This window comes from Chiloscyllium punctatum, chromosome 11 (genome assembly GCF_047496795.1).
Source record: "Chiloscyllium punctatum isolate Juve2018m chromosome 11, sChiPun1.3, whole genome shotgun sequence".
Taxonomy (NCBI): domain Eukaryota; kingdom Metazoa; phylum Chordata; class Chondrichthyes; order Orectolobiformes; family Hemiscylliidae; genus Chiloscyllium; species Chiloscyllium punctatum.
This window is the reverse complement of record NC_092749.1, coordinates 17,224,970-17,241,908: the sequence shown is the minus strand read 5'-3', so window position 1 is coordinate 17,241,908 and position 16,939 is coordinate 17,224,970.

Here is a 16,939-nt window from a genome sequence, read left to right as displayed (position 1 = left end):
ATGGTGCCTCACTAACTTGGTCCAGTTTTTTGAGGAGGTGATGAAGATGATTGACGAGGGAAAACAGTTGATGTTGTCTACATAGACTCTGGTAGAGCCTTTGACAAGGTACCTCATGGCAGATTGGTGCAAAAGGTGAAGTCACATGGTTTTAGATTAGGTTAGATTACTTACAGTGTGGAAACAGGCCCTTCGGCCCAACATGTCCACACCGCCCCGCCGAAGCGCAACCCACCCATACCCCTACATCTACCCCTTACCTAACACTATGGGCAATTTAGCATGGCCAATTCACCTGACCTGCACATTTTTGGACTGTGGGAGGAAACTGGAGCACCCGGAGGAAACCCACGCAGACACGGGGAGAATGTGCAAACTCCACACAGTCAGTCGCCTGAGGCGGGAATTGAACCCAGGTCTCTGGCGCTGTGAGGCAGCAGTGCTAACCACTGTGCCACTGTGCCGCCCACATGGTGATGGTATCAGGGATGAGCTGGCAAGATGGGTACAGAACTGGCTTACTCATTGGAGACAGAGGGTACTGTGGAAGGATGCTTTTCGGAATGGAGGGCTGTGACTAGCAGTGTTCCACAGGGATCAGTGTTGGGACCTCTGCTATTTGTGGTCTACATAAATGATTTGGAGGAAAATGTGGCTTGTCTAATTAATAGATCTACGTATGTCACAAAGATTGGTGGAGTTGCGGATAGTGGGGAGGATTGTCAGACATACAGCAGGATGTAAATTAATTGGAGGCATGGGCAGAAAAGAGGCAGATGGAGGTTAATTGGGACGAATGTAAGGTGATGCATTTTGCAAGGGCAAGTACAAGTCATTCTGCTAAAACATGCATTTTCTTAACACAAATTCACGTAACATCATTGAATTAGGACCACTGTTTCTAAAGTGCGAACTTTTAAAATGTTTGTTGGCTGTAATGCGATTACATCACTAACACTTCAAGTGCTGTTTTGAAAGTGTAATTTTTCTATAATGCGAGGTTGCATAAGAATACAACCATTGCACTATCTGTGCAGGTGGAAGTTATACAATAAATGGCAGAACTCTTAGGAGTATTGATATACAGAGGGATTTGGGTTACGCAGGTGCCCAGATCACTGAAATTGACAGCGCAGGTAGATTGTGGGTATGCTTGCCTTTATCGGAAGGGCCATTGAATATCAGGATATGCACGTTATGATGCAGGTTTATAGAATTTTAGTTCAGCCACACTTGGAATACTGCTTACAGTTCAGCTTACCACTCTCTCAGAAGGATGTGGATGGCTTAGAGATGGTACAGAAGATGGTACAGGATGTTGCCAGGCTTGGGGGACTTTAGCTATGAAGAAAGGTTGGATAGACTGGGCTTGTTTTCATTGGAATGGATGAGCTTGACAGGTGACCTGATAGATGTTTATAAGGTTGTGAATGGCATGGTTAGAGTGGAACATATAAGGCTTTTATCCCAGGGGTGAAAAATGTGTTGCTGGAAAAGCGCAGCAGGTCAGGCATTATCAAAGGAGCAGGAGAATCGATGTTTTGGGCGTAAGCCCTTCTTCAGGAGAAGGGTTTATGCCCAAAATGTCGATTCTCCTGCTCCTTTGATGCTGCCTGACCTGTGCTTTTCCAGCACCACACTCTCGACTCTGATCTCCAGCATCTGCAGTCCTCACTTTCTCCTAGTTGATTTTATCCCAGGGGTCCCTTTCTCAGGGATACAGGTTCACGATGCAAGGGGGGGGTGTTTAAAAGAGATGTGCGAGGCAATTATTTCACGCAAAGACTGGTGAGTGCCTGGAACGTGCTGCCAGAGAGAGTGCTGGAAGCAGACACATTAGTGGCACTCAAGAAGCACCTAAATGCATACATGAACAGGAAGGGAACAGAGGGATATGGATCCTGTAAGTGAAGACAGTTTCAGTATGGAAGGGCAAAAGGTGTTAGCGCAGGAGGGCCGAAGGGCCTTTGTTCTTTGCTTCTCACTGTGCTGCAAAGCCTCCAGTGCACATTGTACAGTATCATTGTGAAGGATAATTAGCAAGCATAAAAATGTAGCAAATGGGAAATACTCTCTGGTAAATAATACTGTGCACCATGTTTTGTGGCTTATATTGATAACCCCCAAGTCCCCCTCTGCTCATCTAAACTCAAGAAAGCTATGCATTTGACAGAATCTACAATCCATCAGGACTTTAAAGCCCTCATCAAAGTCCAGTCTAGGTCCCAGCTATCTTTGTATTAGTTTCAATATCAACAGAGCTGGATGAACAGTAAGTGAACAAAATTGTTTTAATACATGAGTTGTCATACTTGGAGTGTGGAATGAGGGGATATCAGCAAGAATCCTTTCCAATTTTGAAAATGTTCTTAAAGAAAAGTCTTTCATTTAGTAAAGTACTTGTTTGTTGAAACTGAAGTGAGCAATAATGTTTTTATAATTCGATTATTTTTTCATCAAATGTGGGTGTCATTGGTTAGGCCAGCATTTGTTGTCCTTTCTGGGTGCTCTTGGGTAATGAGCACCCTTTTGAACTGCAATATGATTACACCCACAGTACAGGCAGAGAGTCAGTTCTAGGCTTTTACCAAGTGACAGTGAAGGAACGGTGATATAATTTCAAGTCAGGATAACAAGTGACTTGGTGGGGGGGGGGGGGGGGACTTGCAGGTGGTGATGTTCCCATGTGTCTGCTGTCCTCGTCTTTCTAGATGGTAGAGGGCAGAATTTTGGAACGTGCTGTCGAAGATTTGACTTTGACAAATATGCAAAGAGTTGGATTACAAGTGACGGTTCCACATCACCAGTTTTACATGATCAACCAAAGTCAAATAGCCACCTTGAACACTTGAGGAATGCACCATCCTCCAATTCGAGAATCACCAACCATTCATGGCTTGTGTACAGCACAATTGTTTGGGCTGAAGTCAATTTAAACAAGGTTTATTACTTTGTTAATATAGAGCACACAAGAAATCATTGCATGAACCAAAGTGTGTTTCTGAAAAAGGAAGATTGGGATCAGAAGTCGACATATGATTTTCGTATTACACAGTGTTGACATAGCCTTACTCTACTGTAGTGAGTTATCATCTGGATTCCCCATTAATACAGTGTAACATGGGATATAAGATTGATATGCAGAGGAAGTATGTGCCATATGTAATATTATTAACAAAGAATAGATGATGTAAGCATTGACAACAATCACAAAGGATTAAGCTTTCACTTTTAAAGTTGCCTTTGTGTAGGAGATGGTTTTGTTCATAAGGGGTTTTCTAAGGTGTGGGAGTGTCAACATTTTTCGACCGAGGGTCATTGTAACCCCCAGGCCTCAATTAAATCTGCCAGTCCTTTTACAATCCACCAGTTTGTTGGGAAAGTGTGGGGTGGAATGTTGGGTTTTCAGATTCCTGGAGAAGGAGGGAGGAAAGATTAAACAGGATGAGCTCATGTTATCTGAATGTTACAGGAATGAGAGTTGATCGCAGGAAAAAGATATGAAATATTTAAAGGGTTTGACAGGGTATTGATGTTGAGATTTTGTTATAAAGCTGGGCCTTGGGTTACAGTTTGAGGAGACATGAGCAGCGTGTTTAAATCATTATGGAGTATAGATTCGTTACATAGACCAGTCACATAAGTTTCTTGAGTTTCGGGGAGCTTAATGACTGATTGCTATGGTGCCCCCTCTCCATCCTAATGCAAACCCACAAGCAAACAGGACTACCGGCCGTTCAGATGGGGGAAAGGTTTACGGGTAATACCTTGTGAATGTGTTAGCACGTTACTCCCCATGTGTGAAGCAGAATCAATCGGCTAGGTCTCCCTGCCACTTCCTTTTTACTCTCTCGTGGGGCATGGGCATCACTGACTGGGCCCAGCATTTATTGCCCGTCCCTAGTGTCCCTAGTGAGCTGCTGCAGTCCACCTGCTGTGGGTTGACCCACAATGCCATGAGGAAGGGAATTCTAGGATTTTGACCCAGTGACACTGAAGGAATGGCAATATATTTCTTAGTCAGGATGAGGAGTCGCTTGGAGGAGGACTTGCAAACAGGGGTGTTTGCTCGACTAGAAGTTTGTGGTAGATGGTGTGCAATTGCAGTGAGGTTTGGAACTTAGAACTTCAGGCTCCACATGGGACAACAGCAGCAACAGACCCAGATATGGCATTGCTATCATAGTCCCGGAACTCCAAAGGTATGACCTTGTTATTGCTGCCTGAGTAAGACACAGTAGGCAGGAGATCAGCTCACAGCTCAAGATGGTGGATACACATTCTTCTGGAAAGATAAATCGGAGGAAGAGTGTCACCTTCCTGGGGCTAATTTCACCGTAAAAACCAAACTAGACCATTTAACTGTGAATAAATGAATGCCTCGTGATTCATCAGCTGACCAAATCCCAGGTGTAGAACACCAGTGTGCGTGGCTCAGGTCTAGAAGCAAAGGGTAGAATTGCAGAATATAGAACATAGAAAAGTACATCACAGAATAAATAAATAAATAAATAAATAACAGGCCCTTTGGCTCACGATGTTGTGCCGAGGATTAATTTTAATGTCGAATAAAATAACCAACGCACCCCTCAACTCACTGCTATCCTTGTGCATGTCCAGCAGTCACTTAAATGTCTCCAAGGACTCTGCTTCCACCACCACAGCTGGCAACGCATTCCATACATTCACAACTCTCTGCATAAAGAACCTACCTCTGACGTCTCCTCTATGCCTTTCTCCTAATATCTTCAAACGATGACCCCTCGTACCAGTTAATCCTGCCCTGGGGAAAATTCTCTGGTTATTGACTCTATTTATTCATCTCATTATTTTGTAGACTTTGATCAGGTCTCCTCTCTTCCTCCTTCTCTCCAGAGAGAAAAGTCTGAACTTAGTCAACCTCTCTTCATAAGGCAAGCCCTCCAGTCCAGGCAGCATCCTGGTAAAACCTTCTTTGCACCTTCTCAAAGCCTCCACATCTTTCCTATAGTAGGGCGACCAGAACTGGACACAATATTCCAAGTGTGGTCTCACCAGGGATTTGTAGAACCGCAGCAAAACCTCGCGGCTCTTAAACTCGATCCCCCTGTTAATGAAAGCCAAAACACCATATGCTTTCTTAACAACCCTGGGGTGGAAACTTTGAGGGATCTATGTACTTGAACACCAAGATCCCTCTGTTCCTCCACACTGCCGAGAATCCTGTCTTTAATCCTATATTCAACCTTCAAGCTCGACCTTCCAAAATGCATCACTTCACATTTATCCAGATTGAACTCCATCTGCCATTTCTCAGCCCAGCTCTGCATCCTGTCTATGTCACACTGCAGCCTGCAATAGTCTTCGATATTACCAATAGCACTTCCAACCTTTCTGTCATCTGTAAATTTACTAACCCACCCCTCAACCTCCTCATCCAAGTCATTTATAAAAACTACAAAGAGCAGAGGCCCAGGAACAGAGCCCTGTGGGACACCACTCACCAGTGACCTCCAGGCAGAATACTTTCCATCTATAACCACTCTCTGCCTTCTGTCAGCCAGCCAATTCTGAATCCAGAAAACTAAATCCCCCTGTATCCCAAACCTCCTGACTTTATGAATGAGCCTACCATGGGGAACCTTATCAAATGCCTTGCTGAGGTCCATATACACCACATCCACTGCTCGACCATTATCGACCTGTCTTGACAAAGAACTCAATAAGATTTGTGAGGCATGACCTGCCCCTCACAAAGCCATGCTGACTGCCTTTAATCACACTATGCTTTTCCAAAAAGTTATAAATCCTATCCCTCAGAATTCTTTCCAAAACCTTGCTGACCACAGACCTAAGGCTGACCGGTCTGTAATTGCTAGGGATTTCCCTATTCCCCTTCTTGAAAAGAGGAACAACATTCACCTCCTTCCAATCCTCCGGTCCGACTCCCAAGGAGAGTGAGGAAGCAAAGATCTTCACCAGAAGCTTAGCAACCTCCTTTCTCACTTCCTGGAGCAGCCTGGGATAAATCTGGTCTGGCCCTGGGGACTTAGCAATCTTAATGTTTGCCAAAATTTCCAGCACATCGACTTCATCAATCTTGATCTGTTCAAGCCTGTTTCCCAGCTCCTCAAAGTTCTCATTCACAACAAGGTCTCTTTCCTTAGTGAAAACTGAAGCAAAAAAACTCATTTGGGGCTTCCCCTATCTGCTCAGACTCCACGCACATGTTCCCTCTGCTATCCCTGATTAGTCCTACCCTTTCCGTCATCATTCTCTTATACCTCACGTATGAGTAAAATGCCTTTGGATTCTCCCTAATCCTTCCTGCCAAGCCTTTCTCGTGCCCCCTCCTGGGTCTCCTCAGTCCATTTCTGAGCTCCTTTCTACAAGTCGGTAATCCTCTAAAGCCGTGCTAGATCCTTGCTTCCTCCACCTTACGTAAACTGCCTTGCTCCTTTTGATGAGAAGCTCCTCTGTTCCAATCATCCAAGGTTCCTTAATCTTACCCCTTCTTACCTGTCTCAGAGGAACAAATTTGTGCATCACTTGTAACAACTGCTCCTTAAACAGTCTCCACATGGCTGCTGTGCCCTTTCTGTGGAACAATTGCTCCCAGTCCCAACTCCTGTCTGATAGTGTCATAATTTCCTTTTCCCCAGTTAAATATCTTCCCTCAGTAACTGCTCCTTTCCCTCTCCAAGGCTATGCTAAATGTGAGGCAGTTGTGATCACTGCCACCAAAGTGTTCTCCCACCGCGAGATCTGACACCTGTCCTGTCTCATTGCCGAGCACCATAATCCAAAATTGTCTGTCCTCTCATCAGTCTGTCTACAAAGTGAGTAAGGAAACCCTCCTAAACACACCTGACAAAAACAGCTCCATCCAAACTATTGGCACTAAGGAGGTTCCACTCGATCTTCAATCTCCCTACTGCTATTAGGTGTTTGTAGAAAACCTCTAACGCGGTCGCTGCTCCTTTGCTGTTCCTAACTTCCACCCATACTGACTCAGTGGACAAACCTGCCTCAACACCCTTCCTTTTTGTAGCTGTGATGCACTCTCTAATTAGCAATGCTACACCCCCTCCTCTTTTTCCACCCACCCTGTTCTTATTAAACGTTCCAAACCCTGAAACATCTAGCACTCATTCCTGTCCCTGTGAAACCCACAACTCCATTACAGCCACAACATCGTAGCCCCAAGCACTGATCCATGTTCTAAGTTTGTCACTCTTATTTCAGATACTCCTTGCATCAAAGTAGACACACTTTAACCGATCCCTTTGTTTCATCGCGTGAGAAACCTTCCTGATAGATTCATAACATCTTGTCACTGCCCCATCTACAACTACCCCCTTCTCCGACATGTGGCTCTGATTCCCACCTCCCTGCTAAAATAGTTTGAACCCTCCCGAACCACACGAGCAAATCTCCCACCCAGGATATTTTGCCCCTCCAGTTCAGGTGCAACCCGTCCTTCATGTACAGGTCCCACCTTCCCCAAAAGGTATCCCAATGGTCTAGGTATCTGAAGCCCTCCCTCCTGCACCAGCCTCGCAGCCACGTGTTAAGCTGCATTCGCTGCCTGTTCCTCATCTCACTATCTCGTGGCACCGGTAGCAAACCTGAGAACTCTACTTGTCCTGCTGTTCAGCTTCCAACTTAGCTCTCTGTAGTCACTTTTCAGATCCTCAATCCCTTTCCTGGCTATATCATTGGTGCCAATATGTACCACGATTTCTGACTGCTCACTCTCCCCCTTCAGAATCTTGTAAACCCGATCAGCAACATCCCGGACCCTGGCACTGAGGAGGCAACATACCTTCCGAGAATTGTGTTCCTGACCACAAAATCTCCTGCCAATCCGTCTAACTATTGGGTCCCCCACCACTAGTGCTTTTCTATTTGCCCCCCTTCCCTTCTGATCCACAGTGCTAGGCTCAGTGCCAGAGACCTGACAACTATGGTGTTCCCCTAGTAGGCTGTCCCCACCAGCAGTATCCAAAACGGTATACTTATTGCTGAAGGAAACGGCCACAGGGGATCCCTGCTCTGATCATCGGTTCCCTTTCCTCCCCCCTAACAGTAACCCAGCTGTCCTTATCCTGTGTCTGAGGAGTGACCACCTCCCTGTACATCCTCTCAATTTCCCCCTCAGCCTCCCAGATGATCCATAGTTCATCCAGCTCCCGCTCCAGTTCCCTGACTCAATTTTCGAGGGGCTGGAGTTGGGTGCACTTCTCTTAGATGTGGTCAGCAGAGACATGTGTCGTGTCTCTCATCTGCCACATTCTGCAGGAGGAACATGCAACTGCACTAACATCCATATCCCGCCACGCTGAAAGCCCACACAGGACGAAACAAAGGCAGAGAGGAAAAGGAAAATGAGAAAGCCTGAAAACTTACCGAGTTTACAGACTCTTACTAAGGTTAGAGGAGGTGGGTGGGAGGGGGGCCCTATGGTGTAGGGTCTCAGGTTTAGATCCTACCCACTTAAAAACTTCCCAGCAGCCCTCGTTTCTCTCTGCCCTCTCTCCTCGCCGCTCTGTTCAAAACATTTGGTTTCTTACTCACCTTCCCAACAGTCCTCCAGTCCTCCCTCACACCTCTCGATAAATGGAGCATCCCTACAGTGTGGACACAGTTTGTTTGGCCTATCGGGTCCACACCGACCCTATAAAGAGCATCCTAGCCCAGACCCAGTACCCTACCCTAGCCGTGTAATCCTGCATTTAGCATGGCCAATTCACCTGACCTGCACATCTTTGGACTGTGGGAGGAAACCGGAGCACCTGGAGGAAACCCATGCGGGTTGGTGACGATTCACCACGACACATTTGCCGCCACCGATTAGCCACTGCCAGTTCACCACTAGCGTTTCTCCACTGGGGTCGTTTGACCTCTGGACACTACTCGCCACCGGAAATATATATATATATGTACTGATTGTTTTCCCTCCCGCCTGTTCTTTCATACTTCTCAGTCCCCTTTATTTATACAACTACATACTACATATTGATAACAAAAGAGGTAAAATAAATATCATTTTATTGGTTTATATATAAAAGAGAGTTACAAATACTTGCGGTGGTGAATTGTCTTCAGTGGCCCATGGGCGATGGCTAAGCGTCCTCGGCGGTGAAAGGGCAGTGGCTAATCGGCGGCTGTGAACCTGCTGTGGCGAATGGTCCCATCCCGACTCACGCAGACATGGGGAGAATGTACAAACTCCACACAGACAGTCGCCCGAGGCGGGAATTGAACCCGGGTCTCTGGTGCTGTGAGGCAGCGGAGCCACGTGCACTAGCATCAAGAGGAATCCTACTACAGCCTTGATCGGTGAGTGTCCCATGTCCCAAAGGGAAGTAGATGATTCTCCTTGGTGACATGATTGGCAAAGAAGACAGTGGGAAGGAAAACACCAACAGAGTTTGACTCCTGACAAAATGCCTTGAGCATAGAGTGGTCATAGCGACCGCCCTATTTCATCAGAGATAGCAATACCAGACTTCATGGCAACACCCCCAATCTGGACGTTAACAGCAACATGACTCCACATTGTTCTGAGTGAGTGACAGTGAGGATGTTCCCGTCACCCTGTATAACAGGAGCTGAGATGGCTGAAAGCACCATCACCTAAACTGGCCTCCTGTTTCCACTGGCCCAAAAGTGGAAGCAGCAACAGAGGCATGGCTGCAGGAAATAAATGTTGATGGACTCAAAGACTTAGTGAGGAGAAACCAGTCAGTCTCTCACAGGCAACCTGATGGCACTTAATGAATAGGAACAGCACATAAAGATGGTAGATGTTTGGAACTCTTTTCCACAAATGCGTCTGGACAGATGCAGGAGTAGGTGGGGAGCAGAGGGATACAGATGCTTAGGAATTGGGCGACAGGTTTAGACAGTAGATTTGGATCGGCTCAGGCTTGGAGGGCCGAAGGGCCTGTTCCTGGGCTGTAAACTTTCTTTGTTCTTTGCTCTTTAAATGGCAGGAGATGCTGGAATCAGCTGTGAATGTTAAATCTATGATAGATCAATGTTAAACAAAGGTATTAAAGGATATGAACCAGTGGCAAGTAAATAATGTGAGGCCACAGATCACCCATGATCCCATTGAATGGTGGGACAGATTTCAATAGTTAATGACCTACTCCTGTTCCCTATCTCCCATTGAGCCACAGAATGACTGTGGTACCAGGTCTGCACTTAAATCCATCTTAAACATCACTGGCAAGTTAAAATTCCTAAAAACCAGGAAATGTTGACTTGTTTGATGAGGATGACTAACTGTTTCAGCAGCCAGTAAATACAAGCACAAGGTGTACCTAAACTGGAAGCAACACCAAAACACAAAGGAAAGAAAGACGGTCAACAGACAAATGAAGGCTGAGGTGGAAGGAAAAAAACCTGTGACCTGAAGAAGACATGGTGGGTGGAAAGAGCACAGGTAACCTAGCAACTCGCTGCTGTCAATGATGTGTGCATTCTCCAGCACAGTCAAGGCCATGTGCAGCCCAAGCATCAAGGACCTACCCCACGGAGAACTAAGAGTAGAGTGGTGCCCATTGAGGACAGAGGGGTAGGCAATACTCATTAGAAGGAGCACTTCAAGGAGCTCCTCAGCCAAGCCCTATCCTCAATATGGGTAACCGACACCACATCCCACATCATTCTACCTGCCACCACCTCAGCACAGTTCCAGCCCAACATGAGGTTGAAATGATGATCTAATTGAGAACCAACAAGGTCACTGGTGTAGACACAGTCCAATCCACATTGCAGCAGGGAAACACTTCTGGTATGAATACATGACGTCATCTTGGAAGCATGTCAGGGGATCTCTGAGACACTGTCTTTGTGACCATCTTGAAGAAAGGAGATTAGATTAGATTACTTACAGTATGGAAACAGGCCCTTTGGCCCAACAAGTCCACACCACCCTGCCGAAGCGCAACCCACCCATACCCCTTACCTAACACTACGGGCAATTTAGCATGGCCAATTCACCTGACCTGTACATCTTTGGACTGTGGAGTGCAGCACAGGAGGAAGGTCATTGCAAAAATCCTTCTCCAACTCCTTTTTCCATTCACTGAAGAACTCTTACCGGACTCTTAACTATTGTTGATGCATTTTCAGAGGCTTATGGCAGAATAGGCCTTAGACCAACCCTCTGGAAGTCCACATCAATTGAGCAGCCTGACCCTGCAATTCAGCACTGTTCCTGACTGACAGGATCCACATTGGGGTATGGAACCATGTGGATGAATTCTCATACCTCCTTTCAGTGAGGATAAACATCAATGATGCCATTCAGTGTCAGTTCCAGTCTGTCAGTACAGCCTTTGGCCCTGCAAAGAACAGTGTTTGATGACAATGTCTTCAAACCCAGCACTAAACCCATAGTCCACAGGCCAGCAGTGTTAACCTCTCTTTTTATATGCACTGGAGGTGGGAGAGGTCAGTCAGCACCTGGTGGTGGCAAGAGAAGTGCAAAAAAGGGGAAGTAGATGGCGTTGCTCTGGAGAGGAACACGTAACCTTCTCACCACTTGTGTCAATGTGCTGAGTCAGCGGGTTCATGGAGGGGGTGGGGGGGGAAACAAAAACCAAAATTGCTGGAGAAATTCAGCAGGTCTGGCAGCTTCTGTGGAGAGAAAGCAGAGTCGGTGTGACTCTTCTAGACCTGAAACGTGAACTTTGCTCTCCCTCCATAGATGCTGCCAGACCTGCTGAGTTTCTCCAGCAATTTCTGCTTTTGTTTCAGATTTCTAGCATTCACAGTCCTTTGGTTTATTTCAGTTTCTCTCTGAGTTCTGCCCTGGTGGGTTAAAGCCTGGGTCGCCAGGATACTGGGCCTGTGTGATTTTTTTGTCTAGATGCATTGGATGATTATTTTTAAAATTCGTTTTCACAGTACACTGGCTGTGGCCAGCCAGCTTGGAGTCTGTCCTCCACTGAGGAGATACTTATCTCCTGGCTAGGTATATATTTTTTTTGTTCCCCCCCCCCCCCCCCCCACTACAGCAGTAGTGCCCATTTCCTTCAGCACCCATGTTTGTATGTGTGGGTGAAAAACACCAAGTGAAAATAACTTTATTACTGGATGACTTTATTGTTTACAAGCAATCAAGGACCTTAATTGCTCAATTAATGGCCGCTTTAGGGCCTCCACTCACCCCCTTCCAAAGCAAGTCAGAAATGTGGCTCTTTTCCCAACTGGGAAAACAGGGGGACCTACCTGCTGAGTTCAAGGGGAAGCCCAATCTGAGGAGAACTGGAGACACCTATAGCAGGAAACAGGGTTGACCCAGTCTCTTCCCTTACCTCTGACCCCCACTCCTGATCCACCACACCCAGCAACCCCCATCCTGTGAGAAGGAAGAAAATGTACTTCCTCGCGGCTAGGTCCCCTTCAGAATGAGCTTCAAGCGTCTGATCTTCGGACCCACACCAGTTCCCAGAGACCCAGCATGCCTGTGTTGAGGTGTCTTAAAAGTTAGGAAATGATCTGCTGAGTTACCTGGGCAGGAAGGATGGCAGGTTAGTCTTTAAGACCACAAGTCATAGGAGCATTGAAGCCATTCCAAGCCTTTGAATCTGCTCCATTATTCTATGAGATCATGGCTGATCTGATAACTCCACTTTCCTGTTTTTTCCCCATAACCCCTCATCAACTGGACAAGATGTTTTGCCATACCAGTTAATAGATGGGTTGATATTACTTGTGGACTAATGGAATGATGTGTTCCTGAATTTGCTGTATTAGCTCTGGCTCAGATGGTAATGATCTTATCACTGAGTAAGAAAGTTAAAGCTCACTGTAACCTCGGCTATTACTCCAGTACGGTACTGACGGGGTGCTGTGCTGTGTGAGGTGCTCTTAGATAAAACCATTAAACAAAGGTCTTTGCTGCTGTCTAAGTTGGATGTAAAAGATTGCTGAAGACTGGGGAGATAAAACACCTTGGCCAAGCCAATATTTATCCCTCTGAAAATGTGTTGCTGGAAAAGCACAGCAGGTCAGGCAGCATCCAAGGAGCAGGAGAATCGACGTTTCGGGCATCAGCCCTTCTTCAGGGCTCTCTATCCCTCTACCAACATCACAACAAAATAGATTGTTGCTGGCAAAGTGCATATTTCGGCAAGGACTTTCACCTTACATGCATCAGAACAATTTGCAGTATTTCATGCGAATTAGCCTGAGTGCAAGACAAAAGGTTTCGATAAATTGTTTATTTTTTCTTTTCGAGTTCTGTACAATCAAATGTCTGTTTGAAAACAGACTCCATCCTCATTATCACTTTGGAGGTTTTAGGATATTGCTGTGCACACATTGGCTGGCATGTTTCCCTCGATTATAACAGTGACTACATTTCAAAACCTTATTCACTGGCCACGAAGCACTTTGGGGTAGACTGGTGATGCAAAAGGCACATTGTAAAGTTTTCTTTCATTCTGGAGAGTGTGGTGCTGGAAAAGCGCAGCAGGTCAGGCAGCATTCGAGGAGCAGGAGAATCGACATTTCGGGCATAAGCCCTTCTTTCTCCGATTCTGTACTCCAGCATCTGCAGTCCTCACTCTCTCCTATTTTGTTTCAATCTGTTTGGTGGTTGTGATGCATGAATAACAGCAGGCAAATCTCATTGACGTCACTCTATCCAATTTCAACCTTCCCTGGCACAAACTTGCTTTATTTGCCAAGAGAGGTCTGACATCCCTCTAATCAATTTTTAAAACATGCAACTGATAATTATGTCAATTATTGGCAAATTAAGGCCATCAGGCATGGAGTTATTGAATGCATCCTGATCAAGACTATACTGATTAGCTCTAATTAGTCTCACTGCTTTCATCTAACAGTTTGTGAGATTACTAACGTAGTTCCAGAATGATAATACATTCAATGAGCGAGGACTGCTAAACGCATATTTCGGCCCTAGCATGTTTAATGTGGACCTGTTGCTTTCAGGAATTCCTGAGGTAGAGCCATTGGCAAGTGGAGACTCTCACCATGTAGGAATGCAGCAGCACTGGTTCCTATTAAATCAACAAGAAAGCTTCCTGAAGGCAGTAAGGGATGGACAATAAACACTTACCCAGTGATGCCCATATCCCAAGAATATTTTAAAATAAAGTCAGTCACCCCTGGCCATCAGCCACCCCTGCACCCTGTGACACTACACCAAATAAGGAGGGAAGCACAATCTTTCTGTCCCTTCCCAGGTCAGTTCCAAAGGGAAGATAAACCTCCAGAGCTGATCTGGTAGGGAGCATAAATTAGAACAGAAGCTTAAAATCCATTCAAGAAGTGCACATTCCTCCTGGTAACAAAAATAAATCTTGCCCATGTCTTTTTTTTTTCAGGAGAGATAAGAGAGCACATTGTGTGGAATAAACTTAGGAAAAACAAAATGTAATTCATAAAAAAAAATGGTTATGGAGAAAATATGTTTCAAATGGGCAGCAGCCAATGCAGAATCTGTGAGGGTCATATTAAACAAAGTGAGATCTGGAGGATACAATGGCCTCGATATTCAACAGCAAATTCCAGAAACTGCGTTCTGCTCCAAGGTTCGACTACTAGTATGACAAACAATGATAATGATTGAAGCGAAGGAGCTCAAGAGAAGACAGTGTGAGTTTTGAGAAGATTTGTAGCTCAGGTTGAGGTTTTGGATGGAGGTTTCCTCACTGAGCTGGAGGGTTCATTTCCAGATGTTTTGTTGCCTTACTAGGTAACATCCTCAGTGGGCCTCAGGCGAAGCAATGCTGAAAATTCCTGCTTTCTCTTTATATGTTTGGGTTTTTTGGTTTGGTGATGTCATTTCCCTGCTCCTTTTCTCAGGGATGGTAGATGGAGTCCACCACCACCCCCTGAGAAAAGGGGCAGGAAGTGACTTCAATGCAGGAAATGACATCACCAACCCAAAGAAACCCAAACAGATAAATAGAAAGCAGGAATTTTCAGTATTGCTTCGCATGAGGTCCACTGAAGATATTACCTAGTAAGGTAATGGAACGTCTGGAAATGGACCTTTCAGCTCAGCGAGCAAACCTGCATCCAGAAGACAATAAGAATGGAATGGTTTAATCACAATCTAAGTGCCAGGGCTCATTTGTTAACGCGTCAGAGAACTTCAGACCAGCCTAATTGTTTAAGGCACTCAGGAGGGACCTATAACTGGCCAATTGGTGGATTAATCTGGTGAATCTACCAGATCCTCCTTCAAACCAATTACCACCCCACCCACTCCCTCCATGATTGATGAGCTACTGCCGGGGGCAGGAGGGTGTGAACAGTTGCCGCAGCTCACCGTTACCATCTCAGTGAGGACAGCAGGCCAATACAGCCACAATCCAAACTCCAGGCTGCTCTTCTCCTATCGGCACTTCATGCTGTTCATTGGGAATGGGTGTCAACTTGTAGGAATGCATTCACCACAGGTCCTGGCATCGTGTTGGTGAGTCACAATGGAGCAAATGTCAGGAACTTCTGTTTTCATTTGGGAGGAATCTGCCCAGTTTCCTGGTCGATATTCCGCCCCGTGACTGGCACCACCACAGAGGGGTTGGTGTTTTGTTCAAATGCAGATTAAACATTGTCATTGCCCAAGGTCTGTCCCATTTGCCTTTATAACAACAGTCATTCCACTTAAAACTGAGTAACTCCTTCGATTAGCATTTTAGGACAACTCAATGTAATGGGATGATATATTTCATTAATGTTCAGAAGGTGGCCATCACTGGGAAAACTGGCCTTTGCTGTCCACCCTTACTGATGGATCTGCTTTAACTGAGTGGCTTACTGCACTATTCCAGAGAATTATTAAGAGACCCCACATTGGCATGGGACTGGAGTCACTTATAGTCATAGAGATATACAGCACAGAAACAAACCTTTCGGTCCAACTCGTCCATGCCGACCAGATATCCTTCCTGATCTAGTCCCATTTACCAGCATTTGGCCCATATCCCTCTAAACCCTTCCTATTCATGTACCCATTCAGATGCCTTTTAAATGCTGTAATTGTACCAGCCTCCACCGTTTCCTCTGCATGGACCACCCTCTGTGTGAAAACGTTGCCTCTCAGGTCCCTTTTCAATCTTTCCTCTCTCACCCTAAACCTATGCCCTCTAGTTCTGGACTCCCTGACCCTAGGGAAAAGACTTTGTCTATTTACCTTATCCATGCCCATCATGCTTTTATAAACCAATATAAGGTCACCCCCTTCAGCCTCCAACGCTCCAGGGAAAATAGCCCCAGCCTATTCAGCCTCATCTTATAGCTCAAACCCTCTAACCCTGGCAACATGCTTGTGAATCATTTCTGGACCGTTTCAAGTTTCACAACATCCCTCCGATAGCAAGGAGACCAGAACTGCATGCAGTACTCCAACAGGAGCCTAACCCAGTGTCCTGTACAGCTGCAACATGACCTCCCAGCTCCTACACTCAATGCACTGACCAACAAAGGAAAGCATACCAAACGTCACCTGCTGAACCTGTGTTTCATGTGTTGGGACACTAGATTGCTCTGCACCCTCTCACCATTTTGATAATACACTCTTTATGCTTTTTGCCAAAGTGAACAATTTCATAACTTTCCCACTTTAAATTCCATTTTGTAGATCTTTGCCTGCTCACTTAACCTATTGAAGATTAAGGAAAATCCCAGTGCAATCTATACATATATAAGGACTAAGATGGTAGCTAGGCAAAGGCTAGGTCCACTCAAAGACAGAGGAGAGAATTTATGCATGGAGCAAGAGAATGTGGGTATAAAGGAGAAGGACATGGTGGATGGTGAGTCTCGGGGGTGGGGCTGGTATACTTTGATAGTCCAGGGCACGTCGATATCAAAAAGGAGTTGTAGAGTGTTTTGAAAAGCATTTAGGTAGACAAATCCCCAGGACCTCATCAAATCTATCCCAGAATGTTGAGGGAGGCAGATG